We start from the raw sequence: 22,011 nt of genomic DNA, 5'->3' as shown, positions 1-22,011 counted from the left end.
TGTCGCTAAGGGGTTAAGCACGTAAAAATCTGATGATGATAGTTCAACTTTTATTTTTCCTGTGTATCTTAGAAAATAAATGCTGAACTCCGGCTGTTATAAGTAATAAGGACACAATTTAGAACGTGTCCATGTAGCTGGGAACTCTGCATAAGGAATTTGACATCACGCTACAGTGCAAATGAGATAACTGTTCTACTTCATATTTTCAAAGCGCTTTTAACCAGTTATGCTGATGTAAAGCAGAAAACTTCTGAGCACAAACTCATTAAAGTATTTGCATAAAATGAAAGACATAAGTATTCTAGAAAAATGTTTTTTACAATTGATGCACAAAACTATACAAAGAAAAATAAGTGGTGACACAGACAGCATTGTTACCAGCAGCAACAGGGTTGAATAAAGGGATAAGGCCAAATGACAGCCTAGAGCCAAATATGCTTTTAAAAACTGTCAAAGAACCTTTATATATGTGTGGAATCATTGTAAATAGCTTTTGGCCTTCAGGGACCTCTTCAGAGAACAGCTCACCCCAATTAACATGTAGAAGTTAGAGTTCTTTCCCTCCCCAGTGCCCAGGAATAATCTTTCCTACTAAGTTCAGGAGTAAATTGACATGTCCTTCAAATATGTGAGATGACGGACTACTGACTATAAAAGAGCCTTCCCACTAAACTAAATTTAAATTAACAGTATACGAAAAGCCTTTAACGTGTCTTCCTCTGTCAAATTGTTGTTGTTTTTTTCATTTCTTTCTTCGTTATATCATTTTCTGGGTAAACTGTCTGACAACAAAAAATGGCTAACATTTCACCTTCAGCGTGAGACAACTCTGCTTTCCTAGATCTGAATGACAAATCTGCCTTAATATGCAGTGATAATCCCAGTTCCTGTCTCCCTGGAGACTGTTCTGAGGGCATTGTAGTTGTCATGGAGGCATTGTGGCCGTCATGGGGGCATTGTGGTTGGTACACGGGACATTGCGGCTGTCGTGTTGGCGTTAGAAATGTCATTGAAGGTATGTGTTGTAAAAGCTAGGATCTTGGGCAGCAAACCCTGCAGATGCATGTAATAGCTGAATAAATCTTTTCTGTGCCAGATGAAAAAGATGGGAAAAGTGAACGACTACAATAAGAGAAGACGTTGTCTGTGAGTCAATGGATTTAATTGTTGTTTATATTCTGATTGTACCTGATCAGTAATGTATTTACCTGTCCAGTATATTGTGGTAATAATTAATGTTACGGTGGTGGTATTTATATTTAGGGGTATACTATATGCACTTAGGTTGGGGCAAAGTATTTTAGGGTAAGGCTAAAGCGAGGCACCTGTTTATGGGAAAGAATGTTGTGTTCCATTCCTGACATAGCGCAACTGAGTATCCTAAACTTACATTAGCAAGATCATCTGGTCATGTAAAGATCACACAGGTGCTACAGTACTGTTATCATAATTCTTTCTCAAAAGGTTTCTTTGAATGAGAGCAAGCAAAGATCTTTAAAACAGTAAGAGATTGATAAAGTTTACGCCGTATACATTAAATGTAGGCTTTGATGCATGCCTAAAGGCCCTTTTAGACAGCCTGAAACTGCCCTTGAAAACGATTGACGATACAGCAAGTCGTACGGTGCTCGTTAGCTCCATTTACAAAGAGCAATGATCAGTAATATATGTGGACGAACGATCTTTACTACAATCATTCATCCCTATGCATTTGCACCATGTCGGCAGAACGTCTACTTGTTTACAAAGAGAGATGTGCTGTCGACTACCGGCCATTTTGGTTCGCATAAAAGAAGCAATCAGGCAGGTATTCAAAAGTATGCTTTATTTATTTAGGTGTGCAATCAACACGTTTCTCGGATAAACTAACCCCTATTAAAGAAAATTACACCTCATACAGTCAAGTTACAAAAGCATGTTTTTGAATATTAGACCCGTTGTAATGTCGGGGTAGGGAGACAGACAGGTGAGCCCTAACTTACCCGCCACTCAGTCCCTGCCTACTTGCACGGCCCGTCCTAGGCGACGGCGTACAACCGGACAACAGTTCCTACGCTCAATAAGTGTACGACAGACAAACAGACGAGGGTACACAGAAGCTAAGGGAAATGGGGCAGTTGCCCACGGCAACACCGTGAGCAACAAGAGTAGTGAACGAGCCGAGTCAAACCAGGAGTGTACGAGGTACCAAACGCAGAGCAGGAGAGTAGTCAGTAAAGCCAGGGTCAAATTGAAGCAGAGGTCAATAGTACAAGCAGGAACAGCAGAGCCAGGAAACAGGACAGAATCACAGGCAAAGGAAAAGCAGGAAATGAAGGTATAAATAGTCCGAGGGCGGGAGCTAGCGCCGTCTGGCCAGGCTGTGATAGGTAGCAGATCGAGTCACTCTATCAGACCTAGGAGCAGATGCAGACTGATTAATCCTTTACAGTACCCCCCCTTTTATGAGGGGCCACTGGACCCTTCCTAGGTGGACCTGGCCTATTGGGGAACTGAAGATGGAACCTCCTGAGCAATACCTCAGCGTGAACATCCCGGGCGGGTACCCAAGCCCTCTCCTCAGGCCTGTATCTTCTCCATGGACCAGGTACTGGAGAGAGCCTTGGACCATCCTGCTAGCCACAATCTTGGCCACCTCGAATTCTACCCCTTTAGGGGTGAGAACAGGGACCGGAGGTTTCCTCGAGGTAGCTAAGGACGGGGTGCACGTTTGAGGATGGAGGCATGAAACACGTTGTGTATTTGAAAGGACGGGGGTAACTCCAGCCGGAAGGAGACAGGTTTAAGGACCTCAATGACCTTGTACGGCCCTATATACAGGGGAGCAAATTTTTGGGACGCAACTTTAAGATGCACATTTTTTGAAGATAGCCACACCAGATCACCGACCACAAACAAGGGGTTAGCAGAACGTCTTCTATCTGCCTGAGTCTTTTGTATGCTCTGGGACGCCTCTAGGTTCTTCTGAACCTGGGCCCAGACTGTGCACAGTTCCCGATGAACGACATCTACCTCGGGATTGTTGGAACTACCAGGTGAAACGGAGGAGAACCGTGGATTAAACCCAAAATTACAGAAAAAGGGGGAGACCCCTGACGAGTTACTGACTCGGTTATTAAGGGAAAATTCGGCGAGGGGAATGAATGAGACCCAATCATATTGACAGTCAGAGATAAAACACCTTAAATATTGTTCTAGAGACTGATTAGTCCTCTCAGTTTGGCCATTAGTTTCAGGATGGAAGACCGAGGAGAAGGACAGATCAATCTCCAACTTTTTACAGAAAGCTCTCCAAAACAATGAAACAAATTGTACCCCTCTGTCAGAAACAATATTGACAGGAACCCCATGGAGACGCAGGATGTGTTTGACAAACAAGGTAGCTAACGTCTTGGCATTGGGTAGTTTCTTGAGGGGCACAAAGTGGCACATCTTACTGAAGCGGTCTACTACAACCCACACAACCGACTTGCCTTGAGATGGAGGCAGATCGGTGAGAAAATCCATGGAGATATGGGTCCAAGGTCTCTTGGGAATGGGCAAAGAACATAGTAAACCCGCTGGTCGGGACCTCGGAGTCTTGGACCTAGCACAAATTTCACAAGCGGCGACGTAGGTCTTAACATCTTTAGGCAACCCAGGTGCTTGGTACACAGGATGCCTGGGTGGCCAGATAGTGCAGAATCATGATTTTCCCTGAGTACCCTTAGCCGGAATTGCAGGGGAACAAACAGCTTGTTCTCAGGAAGGTTCCCGGGAGCTGAACCTTGATTAGCCGCAATTTTGGAGACTAAGTCAGAATCAACAGAGGATATGATTATACCTGGGGGCAAAACACAAGCAGGATCTTCCTCCAAAAGAGGGCTGGCCATAAAGCTACACGACAGTGCATCAGCTTTAATATTTTTAGACCCAGCCCTATAGGTGACCACAAAGTTGAATCTAGTAAAAAACAACTTCCATCGAGCTTGTCTCGGGTTTAGCCTCCGGGCAGATTCTAGGAAAACCAGATTCTTGTGGTCGGTAAGGACAGTTACCTGATGTCTAGCCCCCTCCAAGAAGTGGCGCCACTCTTCAAATGCCCATTTGATGGCCAAGAGTTTGCGGTTGCCCACGTCATAGTTACTCTCAGTAGGCGAGAACTTCCTGGAGAAGTAGGCACAGGGACGGAGATGGGTGAGGGACCTGGTACCCTGGGACAAGACAGCACCCACTCCCACCTCGGAGGCGTCAACCTCCATGATGAATGGCTCCATTTGGTTAGGCTGAATCAGCACTGGGGCAGAGATAAAGCACTTCTTAAGGATCTCAAAAGCCTGGACCGCCTCCGGAGGCCAAAGGAGGAGATCAGCACCCTTGCGAGTAAGATCCGTAAGAGGCTTAGCGATGACCGAGAAGTTAGCAATAAATCTCCTGTAATAATTAGCAAACCCCAGGAAGCACTGTAACGCCTTCAGGGAGGCAGGTTGGACCCATTCAGCCACAGCCTGAACCTTGGCAGGGTCCATGCGGAATTCGTTAGGAGTGAGGATTTGACCAAAAAATGGTATCTCCTGCACCCCAAACACACATTTTTCGGATTTAGCAAAGAGTTTGTTTTCCCAAAGGGCCTGGAGCACCTTCCTGACATGCTCAATGTGGGAGGACCAGTCCTTAGAAAACACAAGTATGTCATGAAGGTACACTACAAGAAATACCCCCAGGTAGTCTCTTAAAATCTCATTTATGAAATTCTGGAAGACCGCGGGAGCATTACACAACCCAAAGGGCATGACGAGGTATTCGAAATGACCTTCGGGCATGTTAAACGCAGTCTTCCACTCATCCCCTTCTCTGACTCGGATAAGGTTATAAGCCCCCCGAAGATCAAACTTAAGAGAACCATTGGGCCCCCTGAACCTGATTGAAGAGATCAGGAATCAAAGGGGATACTGGTTCCTTACAGTGACCTTATTCAAGTTTCGGTAATCGATGCATGGCCTAAGACCACCATCCTTCTTCCCTACGAAGAAGAAGCCAGCACCTACCGGAGAGAGGTAGAGGGGCGAATTTAACCCTTGGCCAGGCTTTTCTGGATATATTCTCTTATGGCCTCACGTTCGGGACAAGAGAGATTAAAAATTCTACCCTTAGGGAGCTTAGCTCCTTGTACCAAATCGATTGCGCAATCGTATTCTCTATGAGGAGGTAACACTTCGGAGGCCTTTTTAGAAAAAACATCAGCGAAGTCCTGAATAAACTCAGGTAGAGTGTTCAGCTCCTCAGGGAGAGAAATAAAATTAACAGAAAAACAGGACGTCATGCATTCATTACCCCATTTGGTAAGATCCCCAGTATTCCAGTTAAATGTGGGATTATGCATCTGCAACCAGGGAAGGCCTAAAACCAAATCGGACGATAATCCCTGCATCACCAGTACAGAGCACTGCTCCAAATGAATGGAGCCAACAATGAGTTCAATAACAGGAGTATACTGTGTAAAATAACCATTAGCAAGTGGAGTGGAGTCGATACCCACTACCGGGACAGGTTTAGGCAAATCAATCAATGGCATAGCTAGAGACATAGCAAATTCCACAGACATAATATTAGCAGAAGACCCTGAATCCATGAAGGCACTGCCGGTGGCAGACCTACCCTCAAAAGAGACCTGAAAGAGAAGCAAGATCTTATTAGGTTTCATATTTACGAGAAATACCTGTGCGCCCAAGCGACCTCCCCGATGGTCACTTAGTATTCTTTACGCCTAGGACAGTCGTTCACTTGATGCTTGTCATCCCCACAGTAGAAGCAGAGACCATTCTTCCTGCGGAGCTCTCTACGTTGTTGGGGAGACACGGAGGCCCCGAGTTGCATTGGTTCATCCAAGTTTTTCGTGGAAGAACAAAGCAACGGAACCTCGGGAGCCATCATAGGGGACCCAGAGGAGAAGGCACAAAAATGTTCAAGTCCTCGTTCCCTGAGACGTCGGTCCAGACGTACCGCTAAAGTCATAACCTGATCTAGAGAGTCAGAAGAGGGATAGCTAACTAACAGGTCTTTCAGGGCGTTCGACAGACCCAATCTAAACTGGCACCTCAAGGCAGGGTCATTCCACCGAGAAGCTACACACCACTTCCTAAAGTCAGAACAGTACTCCTCAATGGGTCTCTTACCCTGACGTAAGGTCACCAGCTGACTCTCGGCAAAGGCAGTCTTGTCAGTCTCGTTATAGATGAGCCCGAGAGCAGAAAAAAAAAGGTCAACAGAGGAAAGTTCAGGGGCGTCAGCAGGCAAGGAGAAGGCCCATTCTTGGGGGGCGTCCTGGAGCCGGGACATAATTATACCCACTCGCTGGCTCTCAGAACCTGAGGAGTGGGGCCTTAGACGGAAATACAGCCTACAACTCTCCTGAAAGGAGAAAAAAGTCTTCCGGTCCCCTGAGAACCGGTCAGGCAACTTGAGGTGGGGTTCAAGAGGTGAGGTGGAGGGCACTACCTGGGTAGCATCACGCTGGTTGCACCTCTGAGCCAGGTCTTGGACCTGTAGGGAGAGACCCTGCATTTGCTGAGCCAGGGCCTCAAGGGGGTCCATAGTGTGTCAGGAACCAGGGTAGAAAAGGTATATGGGCCTGTGATTATGTAATGTCGGGGTAGGGCGACAGACAGGTGAGCCCTAATCTACCCGCCACTCAGTCCCTGCCTACTTGCACGGCCCGTCCTTGGTGACGGCGTACAACTTGGCGACGGTCCCTACGCTCAATTAGTGCATGACAGACAAAGAGACGAGGGTACACAGAAGCTAAGAGAAATGGGGCAGTTGCCCACGGCAACACCGTGAGCAACAAGAGTAGTGAACGAGTCGAGTCAAACCAGGAGTGTATGAGGTACCAAACGCAGAGCAGGAGAGTAGTCAGTAAAGCCAGGGTCAAATTGAAGCAGAGGTCAATAGTACAAGCAGGAACAGCAGAGCCAGGAAACAGGACAGAATCACAGGCAAAGGAAAAGCAGGAAATTAAGGTATAAATAGTCCGAGGGCGGGAGCTAGCTCCGTCTGGCCAGGCTGTGATAGGTTCTCCTACTCCTCAGCCTACCAGCCTGATTGGTAGCAGATCGAGTCACTCTATCAGACCTAGGAGCAGATGCAGACTGATTAACCACGGGCGTCGACACAGAAGCTGTGTCTGGTAAATCCTTTACACCCATACAAATAGTGGGGATCAAAGGCAAAAGGTGGAAGGTTACATTTGATGTATATTAAACATAATGTGACCGTTCATATAAAAACAATACAAGATAATATTCACTGTGAAATAAAGAATAATATAAAATTAATAGTTTTATAATGTTAAAATACTAATGGTTCAATAAACGTCTTTGTTTAAAATAAGTTATATCTGGCCGACTACGGAAGCTGATACAGACCAGAAACTGTGGAAATACTAGTAGATAGAGGGATTTCACATTTCTAAGGATATCAGGGAGGATGACTCCTAACTTCTGTATTCAGTAACTCCTGCTAACAGTGGTATCTTACACCCATAGACTATTATGTTAACGCATACATCACCCATAATAGCCTATGGGTGACGAATGCCACTGTTAGACATCCGTCATGGGCATACATCAACCGAAGGCTATTATGGCATCCGTTTAACGTATACGGCATAAAAACCTATGGATGGGCTCATGACGTATACTGTAAACGATGGCGCATAACATATGCCATACATGTCCCATATTAAAAAAACATGTACTACGCTATTCTTTACCTCAAAGAAAGGTATGTCGATGTATAACACGCTAAGCGAAGGGAAAAAATGTAATGTGAACAAGGCCTAAAGCTTAAATATCTTATACTTGCATAGGTGGAAAGTTGTCAATCAGCGGCGGGAGGGCGGGTTAGCCACAGCTCATAAATAAGGGGCTGCAGGAGCTGTGATTTTATGAAAACTACAGATAATTGCCAAATAAGTGTCTGAGCACTGGAGTCAGGGTCTTTGTCACTATGATGCTCTTAGATAGGGCAGAATAAATCCGGTGACAGATTCCCTTCAAGAAATTATTTTACTGGCGATTAATTGGATTAGGGGTAATGGGCTTTAATATTCTTAACTGTTGCCTTAAAGAAAGAGTGCTCATAAAGTTAAGAGCCGCAGTGAGTACAATAAAATAAAAAGATGGCTTATTTATAAAGGGAAGTGCGCAGTTTATAAAAGAACTCAAATGAAGATTTAATTCCTCACAGGATACTGAATCAGCCAACTTTCTGCAGGTTGTTTATCAGTTTTTTAAGCTATCTGCTTACAGGCTTATGCATACATGAGTCGTATATACAGTATAGAGCCAAGGACAGGATAAAGCTCCCGTACTGTGAGGCCAAAAAAACCTTTCCCAAATACTACCTTAGGAAAGGCTTCCTTGATCTCACAGGACAGAATCAAATCCATTTTGTGGGTCTAAATATACAGTTCCTGTGTGGAACCGTACAGCGCACATGTGCACAGAGCCTAAGACCTTGTTCACACAGCAGAATTTTCATGCAGCTGAAATCTACATGAAATCTGCCTACAAACTGCCTCCCGTTATTTCTATGAAATATCCCGTCTTACAGCAGCTAAGGTCAAGAGAGGCCTTATTGTTTCAATAGGATATTTCTGAAACTTTCATCATACCCTCTGTTAGCCACAATGGAGAGCTGCTAACGTCTCTGGTAGACCGGGTCCTTCTATGTTTTACATGGTAGGTCCAGTTGCAGTTTTCCCCTATAACAACAGATCGCCGTGGGTTTCCGAAGCCGGACGCGTGGTTATCAGCTGATTGTGGGCCCGGCTTCAATTTAAAAAGGGGTTGACTTGAGGAGACCTTTAAATGATCCTCTAGAACTGATCAATAGCTGAGCATGAACACATTTACTATAGTACTCCAAATATATGTTACCTGTATCCAAACTGTATATTAGCTCCTACCTTTATAATATTTCATGATTTATTCTTTAGTGCTTATAATGTCATATGTTCAGTTGACTCTTTGTGGTAATTTGGAAATGAAAAACTCTGAAGGACATGGACATGTGTTCCTCTGGTTAATATCTCATGGGCATCTTGTAAATACCATAATCTATAGGTGTCTGCCTTCTTAGCAACAGGGTCAGGCAAGGTAATTACAATAAGTGGTCCAGATGAAGCCTTTGATACATGGTATGCCGTCCGTACATAACACGATACAGTAAGGCTCATTCATTCAGGGGTTCAGAGCCTCAGTTGGGGTTTTCATTGACCATTTAAATATGTTTAACAGCAAGAATAGCGCAATCTGCAGAGTGATAGACCCTATTAAAGTCAATGGGCTCCGCCGGTGTCACTTTGGATCTATATGAAAACAGATCACAGCATAATGGCTTTCGTTATAAAGTGTGAACAGAGCCTTACTTCCATTGCTGATACCTACATTTCAGAATAGTAACTGATGGACTGAATAGAATAAAAAATAGGACCCAGCAACAGTAATCATACAAATGCAGAAATGGGAGAATCTATTGTGTAACACTGACTTTGTAATATATAGAAAATGTAACACTTAAAAGAGGCACTTCTACCCGTCAAAGAAAAATGTCATCTGCATCTCCAGGAGGAAATTCTGGCGACGTACCGCAGATTATTAATTACCACTTAGACACGCTGCTATTTATAGTCATTCTGTGCAAGGACGGCGATTGTGTCCTGTACCACATGTGAACCCACTATTCACCCTCCTCAATGTAACAACCATGTCAAACACTGAACACCCATAAATCTATATCAAGTGATCAGGGTGAAAGAAACAAGATTTCAATACTTACCGATAGTTCTTGAAGGATATTATATTTTTTTCAAAGGGGAACTGCTCCCTTCTTCTCGCTGTCAGCATGTGTACACCAGACTGAGTAATTCAGTGTTTTCTGTTCTTCATATAGAGGAAAACCACAGTTCAGTAAGAAGCAGGCTGCTTGAGCAATGATTCACATACGGAAGCAAGCTGGCCTCACTAGTTCTCTGGCACTCAGCGGCGTACACAACAGGCAGGCTAATGTAGGAAAAAAAGAATATGTCTTCTGTATCCCCAGGTTTATTCAATCTCAGACCTTGTGTGAGTCTTCTATGGATCAACTAAATTCTCTTATGTCTGCACAGTGGGACTGTAAAGTCTGTAGCACAGGAATATTGTAGTTTGTGGATTGCTGAGAGTTGTAGTGGCATAATGACTAGCTTGCTATCTAATACAGTTTTATAGCATTGCTTGTATTGGATCTTAGGGTTCATACACATGGCCAAAATACGATTCCGTGCAGGAGCTGTTTATTTATTGCCATGGAAGCGATTCTATCCCTTTCTGACAGATCAGGGCGGCCTTTCCCAAAACCTTCCTTTAGGGTTTGGGGAAAGGTATGGGTCTTAAACTGCTTTGTCTTTGGTTGGGAGGCAGCTTGCTTCAACAGAAACCTTGGGCTCCTGCTCCGTCTACTATAGAAACCATGACAGTCTGAACCCACATTACATTTGTCTACGCCACACCCTTCTTTTCTTTTCTAGCATTTACCACCCCACATTTTCATGTTTTCATATACAGCAACATTGAATAAAAGGGGGTTTAATGATCCTTTTAGCACCAATTATAATTAAGACTCCTCCAAAGTCTAAATAAAATCTCAACAAAATAATCCACATACATTTCAATAGCTGAGACAAAATGACCGAATTTTGACTGTTAACCTCCTTTATAACAATGAAAATCATTACTGGAAAAGTCACATAAGTACCCAAATTACGTAATAGCGTGATAATAAATACACGAAAATCGGACTGGAAATGGTACGAACTGCGGCAGCAACATTGGAAAGGTTGCCACAAGGTATGTTAACTATACATTCTGCATGTATAGTGAAATTTTTACTGTGATCTGGGGGGTCGCTACGATAAACATTCAAAACCATACATATCCCACCTAACATCAGAACCAATCCAGTATAACTAAAATTAGCTACTGAGCTGATATACAAAATCTGTCCTAGATGGCGGTATTCAGCAGCTCTTTTATAAAAGCCAGCTTGTGTGTTAGGTTGAGTACAGATAATGAATTTGACATATGCTAGATTTAAGCTAGGAAAAAACAAAAGTCCTTTTTTATGACTGGAAATAACCGAGGTACATTCTACAAAGCAGGGAACACCCAAAAATGGTCACTCTCCAAACTTTGATTTTATTTAAATAATTTCAAGGCGTATTCCCAAAAAACACATTTACGGCATATCCTATAGATATGCCATAAATGTGTGAGTTGGGAACACCCATTTAATTCTGCACAAAAGTCATAAATAGGAGTGCTGCTGATTTAGCTCCAGCAACGAAAGCCTTTGTTTTCCGCATCTCATTCCACTGGTCATTGTAGAAATGTTTTACATATTATTAGCATCATCATCACCAAAAAATTATTACTGTTTCATAAGCTCTTCCAAAGATGTGTGAATGGAAATACATTAAATTACATGTAGCACAGCGTTCGTTGTGTGTATCACTACTAGGTAGAGTCCTTAACTAGACTGAATTGACACAGTGTTTTGCTGCATTTTTCGCTGTTTTTTTAAACTTTCTTTTTTCGTGCGGCCAGATGTTACATTAAAGTCTATGGTGAACATAAAATGTACTACATACAACTGTGTTTTGGTTTGTGGCATTTTTAAGCCAATTTTGTGATCATTGCTGCTCGGGGTAAGGCATTTTTTCATGGATTTTTCCCATAGGCACCAAAAGTGCAGAAGAAAAGCATATACAAAATGGCACTAACTGAAAAAGCCACCAAAAATGGCAATAAAAACACCATAAAAAACACATTACTCGAGTTTTTAGATTTTTTTTTTGTTGCACTTTAAATTTCCCAAAAAATGAAAACCCACATCAGGAATATGATTTGGGTCTTCATTCATTTTGCTTCGTGTTAAAGGGGTTGTCCGAGATACCATCATATTTTCAAAAACCCCTTTAATGCATGTAATTTATAAATGTAAATATATTTGTAATATACTTACGTTTTCCAAAGTGGCCGTTTGCAGATCCTGCCGTGGGAAACTTGACTGGTGACGTCACTCTCTGCTCTGGCTCTGCCGCTTTGTTGATCTTGAATTCTTTGCCGGGTATACAACACGTCACTTGTGACGTGGTGTATATCGGTTTGTTCTGCTTCACAGTCCGTAACACACATGCGCTGTCACTGCTGTTCTCGCGGTCCCTGCTGTTCTCGAGATAACAGCAGGGGCCGCACATGCGCGTTACAACAGAACAAGCTTATATACACCACGTCACAAGTGACGTGTCATATACCCGGCAAAGAATTCAAGATCAACAAAGTGGCAGAGCCAGAGCAGAGAGTGACGTCACCAGTCAAGTTCCCCACGGCAGGATCTGGAAACGGGGCCACTTTGCAAAACGTAAGTATATTACAAATGTATTTACATTTATAAATTACATGCATTAAAGGGGTTTTTGAAAATATAATGGTATCTCGGACAACCCCTTTAAACACACAAACTGCTAATTGGAGAACAAGACAAGTTAGGCAATAGACTTGCTCTATCAGATGACTCCACATGCAGTAACCTTCCGGGCTGCAGCCTTTTTAACTAAAACTAGCTGTCTTGTATTTTCAGTAGCAGCCCAAAGAACATTGGTTCTAGCAGTGCAAGTAGTATCAGTAAAGGCCCTTTTACACCGGCCAATAGAGCTATGGTCGTTACTCCGATCGCTCGTCCCCTTACTTTATTATCATGTCGGCAGCGCGTCGACAGGGAGATGTGCTGCCGACAACGATAATATTTAACTTTTTTAAAACGATACGACCAGTAGATGATCGAGCGTTTGCTCGTTCATCTGCTGATCGCTGCCCTGTTTACACAGGGCAATTATCGTCAACGAGCGTTATATGAACGCTCGTCTGCCCGATAATGTGTAAAACCCCTTTTAGTAATGCCTATAAGTATTCGCTGTATTTACATCGGCCTAATACCCTGCAAATAATTCCCTGTGATATGATCACAACAATTATATTTACTCGGAGTGGGAAGAAAACCTGACATGTTGACTCTGTGTCATAAATGAAATTTTAAATGCTATATTACAAGTAAGGGTCTTATCAGACGGCCCGACGTGGGCTGTGTAAACAAACGCCGATCAACGAGACAGCTCGTTAATCGGCATATAGCGGCGAGGGCTTATTACTCTGATCGCTCGCCCCCATACATTTTCATCATCTCGACAGCTCATCTCCCTGTTTACACAGGGAGATGTCCTGCCGACAACGATGGTTTTTAATGCCGCATGAAAGAGCAGGTCAGCCAATGAACGAGTGTTTGCTCGTTCAACAGTTGATCGTTGCCCTGATTACACAGGGCAATGATCGGGAACGAGTGTTCATATGAATAGGGCCTTAACTCATTACAAACAGATACAAAGGAATAGACAATTTATAGATGAAGAACAAATATTTATTTCCAGCACTATGTGTGCAAATGAGTAACAGATGGAAACTGTACGCCATTCATTCTATTCAAATACTGATCTATTACCTACAGTAAATATACAGCACTGTACTTGCTAAGGATGAAAAGATCCTTCTGCCTTCAGCAATTTAAAATGTGATGCAAAAAGCAGTAAAATTATGTTTTTAAATTCTGGAAACCAGGAATTGAGTTACAGTCACATGGAAAAGTTGTGTCCAGATAACTGGAGCTGTGAGAATCATTAGGAAGTGACTGGGGCTGGCAGAGCTCTGGAGAAGAACATCCACATTTTAACCCACTTTTAGGTAAAAAGCTTTATATTTAGCCTTCGAAAAACTTAAAAGAAAAGTTAAAACCTACTGGACATAACTAAAATTTCTTCAATATGTATTTAAAGAAATTTTAGATCATTATTTCGAGTTTCCTGGAAACCCACTTTAAGACACCCTCCTGCTCCTCCCACAAAACATCTTTAAAGGAGTAATCCCAAAATCAACATTTATCACCTATACACAGGATTCATGTAATAAATGTCTGATCGCTAGGGGCCCCACCAATCACTAGAGACCCACGCTCCTCCTCACTGCACGACCACAGTAAAAAGAACTTTGAATTGAGCGGCAGTTGAGCATGCGCGGTGCCGCTCCATTTAACTACTATGGGACTGATGGAGACAGCCGAGTACAATGATTGGATATTTCCATTAGCCTCTTAGACATTTAATGGAGCAGCGGGACGCATGATCGACCACAGCTCTGTTCAAGCTCCTCCTTTCTGCTGGGGTTCGCTCCAGCAATTGTGGGGTTCCCAGGGGTAGGGGCCCCCAGCGATCAGACATATATAACCTATCTTGTGGATAGGTGATAAATGTTGATTTTGGGACAACCCCTTTAAGGGTACAACACATCCAGACTGCTGTTATAAGGAATGGTCTAGATTTTACAGGCATGGTGCCATACCACAAAACATTTGGAAAAAGGAAAGAGCAACATATATATTGTGAGCACTGAGCCTGGCCTCACCCTCCATGAGGCGAGATGAGCATCTCGCCTCAGGCGGTGGCCTGCTGCTTCTCTGAGGGGGCGGCGACGACACTGAAACCAGCCACCGCCACCCCCTCCTGCACTAAGTGTCTATAGAATGCAGGTATAATTACATGCATAAGCGCTGAATGGCCGGGCAGAATTACTTGCCCGTCAATCAGCGCCTTTCGATGACGCCCGCCCCTTCCATTGTCATTCTGCCCTTCCAATCAGCGCCTTTCAACGGTGCAAGTGGCGTGATGACGTCATCGTGTCGCTTGCACAGAAGAGAGCAGGTCTGCATTGACAAAAGACTGTGCGGGAACGAGATCAAGGTGAGTATGTAAAGTTGTTTTTACCTTTAAAAAGTGTGCGTCACATTATCTGCAGGAGGGGAGGGCTATATATTGGGCACAATCTATAGAGGGGGCTATATGTAGGGAACTATCTACAGTGGGGGGCTATATGTAGGGAACTATATACAGGGAGGCTATGTTAGGCACTATATACAGGGGGGGTTATATGTGGGGCATTATATACAGGGGGTTATATGTGAAGCACTATATACAGGGGGCTATATGTGAGGCACTATATACAGGGGGCTATATGTGGGGCACTATTTTCAGGGGGGCTATATGTGGGGCACTATCAACTGGGTGGGCTATATGTGGGGCACTATATACACGGGGCTATACGTAGGGCCCTATCTACAGGGGGCTATATGTGGGGCACTATCTACAGGGGGGCTATATGTGGGGCACTATATACAGGGGGGCTATTTGTGGGGCACTATCTACAGGGAGATCTATATGTGGGGTACTATCTACAGGGGGCTCTATTGGGGCACCATCTACAGGGAGCACTGTGTGTGTGGGACACAGTTTATGGTGCTATTCTAATCAGTGACAGTGTATGGTGCTATTATAATTAGATGTGCAGTGTATGGCACTATTATATTAATATTTAGGGCGTAGTGTGTGGCATCATGAGAAATTTATCTTCGTTTATAGGTGCAGAAATGTTTGAAAAGTGAGAAGCTGAAGACATCTGAGTGACAAACTGCAGAAATGGGCCATTGCCGGGAGAAGTCATCATAGAGGTCTGGACCGGATGGAGAAGAAAAGAGAAAAATAACAAATAGAATCTGAGATAGTCACCGGTGAGTCACTTAATGTAAATGTTTTTATTCTGCCTCTATTCAGAACTGTAGTCACTGTATGATTTGCAGCGAAATGATGGGTGGTTTGATTATGATTTTTTTTGTGAAACAGCAACTGCCAGCATGCCCTTACCATTGTTTGTACCATGCTGGGAGCTGTAGTTTTACGCCGTACAAACCTATACGGCAGGGTTTGCATTCAATTGAGCTGTATTTGTGTTAGTGTTGTATTTATGTACTGAGCTTGGTTCTGGTGTTGTGTATTTGTACTAAGCTTGGTTCTGGTGTTGTATATATGTACTGAGCTTGGTTCTGGTGTTATATATATATGTACTGAACTTGGTTCTGGTGCTGTATTTATGTGCTGAGCTTGGTTCTGGTGCTGTATATATGTATTGAAGTTGGTTCTGGGACTATACATATATGTACTGAGCTTTGTTCTGGTGCTGTATTTATGTACTGAGCTTTGTTCTGGTGTTGTAGCTAAGTACTGAGCTTTGTTCTAGGGTTGTATATATCTTATGAGCTTGGTTCTGGTGTTGTATATATGTACAGAACTGGGTTCTTGTGCTGTATTTATGTATTGAGCTTGGTTCTGGTGCTGTGTATATGTACTGAAATTGGTTCTGGGTCTGTATATATGTACTGAGCTTGGTTCCGGTGTGGTATATATGTACTGAGCTTGGTTCTGGTATTATTGAGCTCGGTTCAGGAGCTGTAAATATGTTTTGAGCTTGGTTCTGGAGCCGTGTATGTCAGAGCTTGGTTCTGGAGCTTTAATTATATAGAATATATTTCTAATAACAAAATTGCAGGGCAGATGGAATTGTTTTCAATTCATTGTATATTAATGGGAACCTATCAGGTAATTTTAACCCCTTGAACCGCCACCATGCGGTAATACATGACCTGACAATATCTTCAAACATTCCCCTGTATGTTTTTTTCAGATGCAGCAAAATCTATAAAATCAACTTTTAAAATGACGAACGCTATATGCTAATTACTCATTAAGGGGTCCTGGGGCGGTGCCGCTATCCTGAAGAGTCACATAGTCCTGCCTCTAAACCCACCTTTCCATATTTGATTGACATCCCCCTGGCTGTTATACATCACTACCAGTCACCTCCAACTTACTCGGATGCGCCATTGCCTTGTACTACATGGGCATGCGTCGTGCAGCGAGGTGTACTCTGCCCGACTGCACCACGCATGTCAGTACAAGTCAACGGCGCATCCGCAAGAGTTGGAGGAGGCTGCTAGTGATGTAGAACAGCCAGGGGGATGTCAATCAAAACCTGGGGGGGATGTCAATCAAAACCTGGGGGTAGCCATTTAAATTTTCGCCACAGGCAGCAGAAAAGCTAGAATCGGCCCTGGCATTGAGCATGGTTTATTTTTCAAATGTCACAGTGACAACATAACATTGCCAGCCACGTTGCCCTTATAATAGTGCAACCAAAAGTGCACCTATAACAGATCCAAAAACTGTGCTATAACACTGTATGCAATGTTTCCCTATAAGAGAGGAGGACATAATGCCTCTGTATTACTGAGTCACACACAGAAGCACCCTAACAGTACCCTGATTACATTGCCCCCCATAATGAACTTACCATAGAGCTGCGAGCTATACCACACCTTCCAAGTTTACACACATCTACTGTAGAAACACCTATATCTATAAATCAATATATCTTCATGGTGGCATACACTTTTTGGATGAATAGTGACATATAGCCAAGATAAATAGTTTACACATTGCCTGAATAGTGCCATGTATACTACATACAGTACATGGATAGCAGATAAAGTGACAGTGCCTTTATTACCTAGATGCATAGTGAATACCACATTACTATATTTTGCCCAGAAATGCCATAAAGTAGTTACATAGTTCCAAATAGTGCCCAGAGTGCCATATGCTGCTTTTGTAATGCCAAACAGTGCACAGAAAGTATCATACAATGGCCACATAATATTAAAAAGTGCCCTCTGTATATAATGCCACAGTACCCCCTGTAGATAATGTCACTCAGCCCCCTGTAGATAGAACCACACAGCGCCCACTGTAGATTGTGCCACCCCCACTGTTTATAGCACCCTCCTTCCCATGTAGATAGCGCCACTGAAGCTCTGACGCATTGCCTACGCTGTGGCCAGGGACAGTTAAAATAGATAGGATACGGCGCCGGACCTCCCTGGGACCCGGACCCAAAAACGCTGCAGATAACGTTTTTGGATCCGGCTCCTGCACAGGTCCAGCGCCATACGGAGCCACAATTGATGTTCCCTGTGCCAGGACAAATCCCATAGAAAGCTATCTGTTCTAGCATCAGTTTCCCTCTGGCTGTTCTGCAACACGCCAGAGGGAAACTGACAGGAGCAACGGACATACGTGAACGGCCCCTTAGCAGTGTGCTGTAAATGTTTGCTGGAGAGACCCTCTGCTCGGACAGAACCATGGCTCATCAAGACAGTGGAACAGGACTGGCAATTCAGCAGTGTCTCACTAAAGGCACTTTTACACAGGTCAATTATCGGGCAAACGAGGGTCCACAGATAATAGCCAAAACGCTCGTTCCCGATAATTGCCCTGTGTAAACAGGGCAACGATCAGCCAATAAACGAGCAAATGTTCCATACTACATGGTATGGATACATGGTATGGATACAATAAGCCTTTGTCATGTATACTGGGCGACAGGAAAGACTTCAATATGGAAACTTCACCTTTTTCCTTACATAAACTTGCTGCGGAAACTTCTAGTGCTAAAGGAACTGTTACATACTTTCTACACTTAAATTCTGCAACATATGAATAAACAGACAACCCCATCCCTTTTTTTTTTGTTACAGAACATGCATAGACAATGAGGTCATTCCCATGTAAAGATGAAGACATTCCAGTGCAGTAATTTTAGTGGCCAGGCAGATTACTTTGGATAGCCCAACGACGTGGTTTTTTTTCCCTTTTATCTGTCAAAAATGGTCATGTTGATAAAAAACACAGATGAGACAAGTTAATACTTGATTACACCTTGACGATTTAAAGTAAAACATAGTAACTATTCACTAACCCTTTTAATATCTCCTTTTAGGCCATATGAACATCACAGAAGGTGCTCCCCCCCCCCCCCCCGGTATGAGCCAGAGTGAAGTTTCAAAAAAGATTCAGCAGCTCCGACCCTAGCGAACCTGGCCTGTCCATGTGTTACATATATTGGCAAGTAATCTATGCCATGGGAGACTGTTTATTTTTTGCATTGCCACTGTATGGCTGGCCAAACCTTACCACGGTTATAAAAGCTGACTGCCAGAGATTTCAGAAGCCGGAAAAATCTATACAGTATATTTTATTTCCACAATATCCCTTTTTTTCCATAACTCATAAATAATGGAGGGGAAATGTCTTATTATCAAGGTCCATGCTACCATAGTCTCATAAGATAAGTCGTGTTATCATCATGTCTCATTTTTCCCAATCCCATCTGGAGTAGGAGAAACAAAAACATTTTATTTTTCTTCTACTGTTTTCACTACTTGCAATGGATGGAAATGCCCTATCCCTACAAATACTTACTGTCTCCTAAAAATACTCTGTCTCATGTCTAGATGATGAGCCCACTTTGAGGGGACTTCTGTTTCCTTTAAGACATGTAGATCTATAGTTTGGTCATCCGAAATGTCTCCCGTCATCCTGCCCAAATACAAACTTATATTACTGCTTCAAATGGTTTTATTAAAATCAACATTATGGAAATAAAGCCTTCAGTGTGCCTGAGGAATATAACAGACGGCCTTTTCATACAAGCAGCGTGTAAGTCTTCACAGAGCGTGCCATACAGATCCGATGACACACCACTTGACTGTGCATGTGAAATTACCCTTCTAAACGTGCCCTTTACAAACTTCATGCAAAGACCACCAGGCCGATTACAAAGGGGCAGATGCTGTATACTTTCTTTTACTGAGATCCCATAATACTCAGTACTGTACAAGCAACACGCAGAACACATCTGCGCTGTAATGAAGGGAGATTTCTGGGGAAAGGAAAATCTGCGGCCGGACCTGCACTGCTCTTCATGTAATTTTACAAAAATAGAACAGAATCTCGTTTCAAACTAAAAAACTCTACAGACACTCAGTCTTTTTAAGGTTACAGCCCTCACAATGAACTGAAATGATAGAGTGAAGATAAAGTTGGTAATTCTATAAAACTATCATCTAAGAAGGGCGGGTGAACAGTTGTGTCTTTAATTTCATGGTTTTATGGCGCTAATCCATGCATCTAAATGTCTAGTATATTCATATGGGAAAACATCTGAAACAATGCCAAAAATATATGGAGAAGCTTCCAAACCTGACCAAACCATCACAGCAAAGCTTTCTTTTCATCCAACTTTATTTTAAATGGACAAGCTTTTGTACTTCTATCCATGACAACTCAGTCTCCGTAGAGTTCAGTCTTCCACCTGAATATCACTTAAAGGGAGGCTGTCACCAGAAAATGGCCTTTCAAAGCAGCATCGCGGTAATATCCTGAAGGCTCACCTGAATAGAATGGTTTTCATTTTTCAGATGCGTAGCTCCGTTACAGATATAATAACTTTATTCTTCATATGCAAGTGAGCTTTTTGGAGCAACGAGGGTGTCACCGTTGCTTCAAACTGCTCTACCTTCTATCCCCAGTCCATCCATCCCTCCCTTCCCTCTTTTATTGACAGGGCCAGGTAGTGTAAAAGCCGTGACAACGCCTGGCCCCGTATTCCCCTGGGCGCGCCTACGCCTTGGCTTCTGAATCTGCGCTTATTTGTTACGTTACAATCTGTAGTTTTCATTGGTACAATTTTAGGGTACATGTGATTTTTTGATCACTTTTTATTTGATTTTTTTGGCAAGCAAAGTGACAAAAAACCCATACATTTTGACAATGTTTTTTGTCCTTTTTTGTTCTTTTATAGCGTTCACCGTGCGCTATAAATGACATTTTACTTTATTCTGCCGGTCGGTACGATTACGGCAATACCATATGTATATAGTTCTTTTTATGTTTTGTGGCGTTTGCGCAATAAAATCACTTGTTTTTTGCGGGACGGGTTGTAGTTTTTATTGGTATTATTTTGGGGTACATGCGACTTTTTGATCACTTTTTATTCTATATTTTGGAAGGAGTGATGACCAAAAAAATATTCATGCTAGAAATGTTTTTTAATAATTTTTTGCGGTGTTCACCGTGCGGGAAAAATAATATTATAGTTTAGGTCGTTATGAACGCGGTGATACCACATATGTGTACTTTTTTAACGTTTTCATTTTTTTCCTATAATAAAAGACTTATTATAGGAAAAAAAAGCATTTTTTGTTTTTGTAACTCATAACTTAAATTTACACTTTTATAAAACATTTTTATTACTTTTTTTTAAACTTTTTTTACTTGAAGACCTGCAGCACTTATGGCTGTAGGTCTTCAAGTAAAAAAAGTAAAAAAGAAAAAGTAATAAAAATGTTTTATAAAAGTGTAAAAATAAGTTATAAGTTACAAAAACAAAAAATGCTTTTTTTTCCTATAATAAGGTAGTGTAATGTATTATAAACTGTCAGTGTGACGTTGACAGTGACACTGACAGGAAGAATATGAGGACCAGCTGGTCCTCATAGGCTTCCGTGAATGGCAGACTCGGAGGCCGTTGTATGGCCTCCGGTTTTGCCATGCAACCGACGACAGCACCCGCAATCGGACCCCGGGAAAGTTTGTTGTAGCAATAAACTTTCCAGTTTGTTGCTACAACAAACTTTCCCTGCAATCACATGATAGGGACCTGAACCAATTAGGTCCCGATCATGTCACCGGGACAAGAGGCAGGGGTTGACAGCGCGATCCGGGTGTCACTGCTACTCTGAGACACCCGGATGGCGCTTTTAACACCCACTGTAAATTCACGTCGGCGCTGCACAGAGTCCAGCATGCACCGACGTGAATTTACTGTGGGCGGTCAGGAAGCAGGTAATAACGGTGATCATATTCTCTGTAGCCGAACCAATCGGTTCGGCTATCAGAGAACAGGTTGCTGGGGAGCCGGGGACACTGACACCGCCAGTGTCAGAGTGCTCTCCCCAGCGCTATGCCGGCAGAAGCAGAAGTCTGCAGATTCACATCCTATCTGCACGGGGTATATGCGGATAGGACGTGAATCTACAGATTGCCTGCGTGAATGGGTTATGTCAGCTTCTTTGATTGTCTTTAGAGGCTGGGTTCACACGACCATGTTACGTCCGTAATGTACGGAACGTATTTCGGCCGGAAGACCCGGACCG

The 22,011-nt window shown here is 43.0% G+C and overlaps 1 protein-coding gene across 3 annotated transcripts in view; it reads right to left on the bottom strand.

Annotated features, from left to right (window-relative positions):
* The window catches only part of SPECC1 (sperm antigen with calponin homology and coiled-coil domains 1), a 371,633-nt gene that overhangs the window by 298,322 nt on the left and 51,300 nt on the right, over positions 1-22,011 (bottom strand). The window contains exon 1 of one of the 3 annotated variants that reach the window (XM_075854362.1): positions 9,823-9,949. The exons of the other annotated variants lie outside the window; for them this stretch is intronic. The gene's annotated coding sequence lies outside the window, so the exon portion shown is untranslated. Of the gene's footprint in view, positions 1-9,822; positions 9,950-22,011 lie in introns of those variants that run through there. 3 annotated transcript variants of the gene reach the window in all.

This window comes from Rhinoderma darwinii, chromosome 2, assembly GCF_050947455.1.
Source record: "Rhinoderma darwinii isolate aRhiDar2 chromosome 2, aRhiDar2.hap1, whole genome shotgun sequence".
In the NCBI taxonomy this organism is placed as follows: domain Eukaryota; kingdom Metazoa; phylum Chordata; class Amphibia; order Anura; family Rhinodermatidae; genus Rhinoderma; species Rhinoderma darwinii.
Note: the sequence above shows the minus strand (reverse complement) of the source record. Positions and strands in the feature narration are given on the sequence as shown.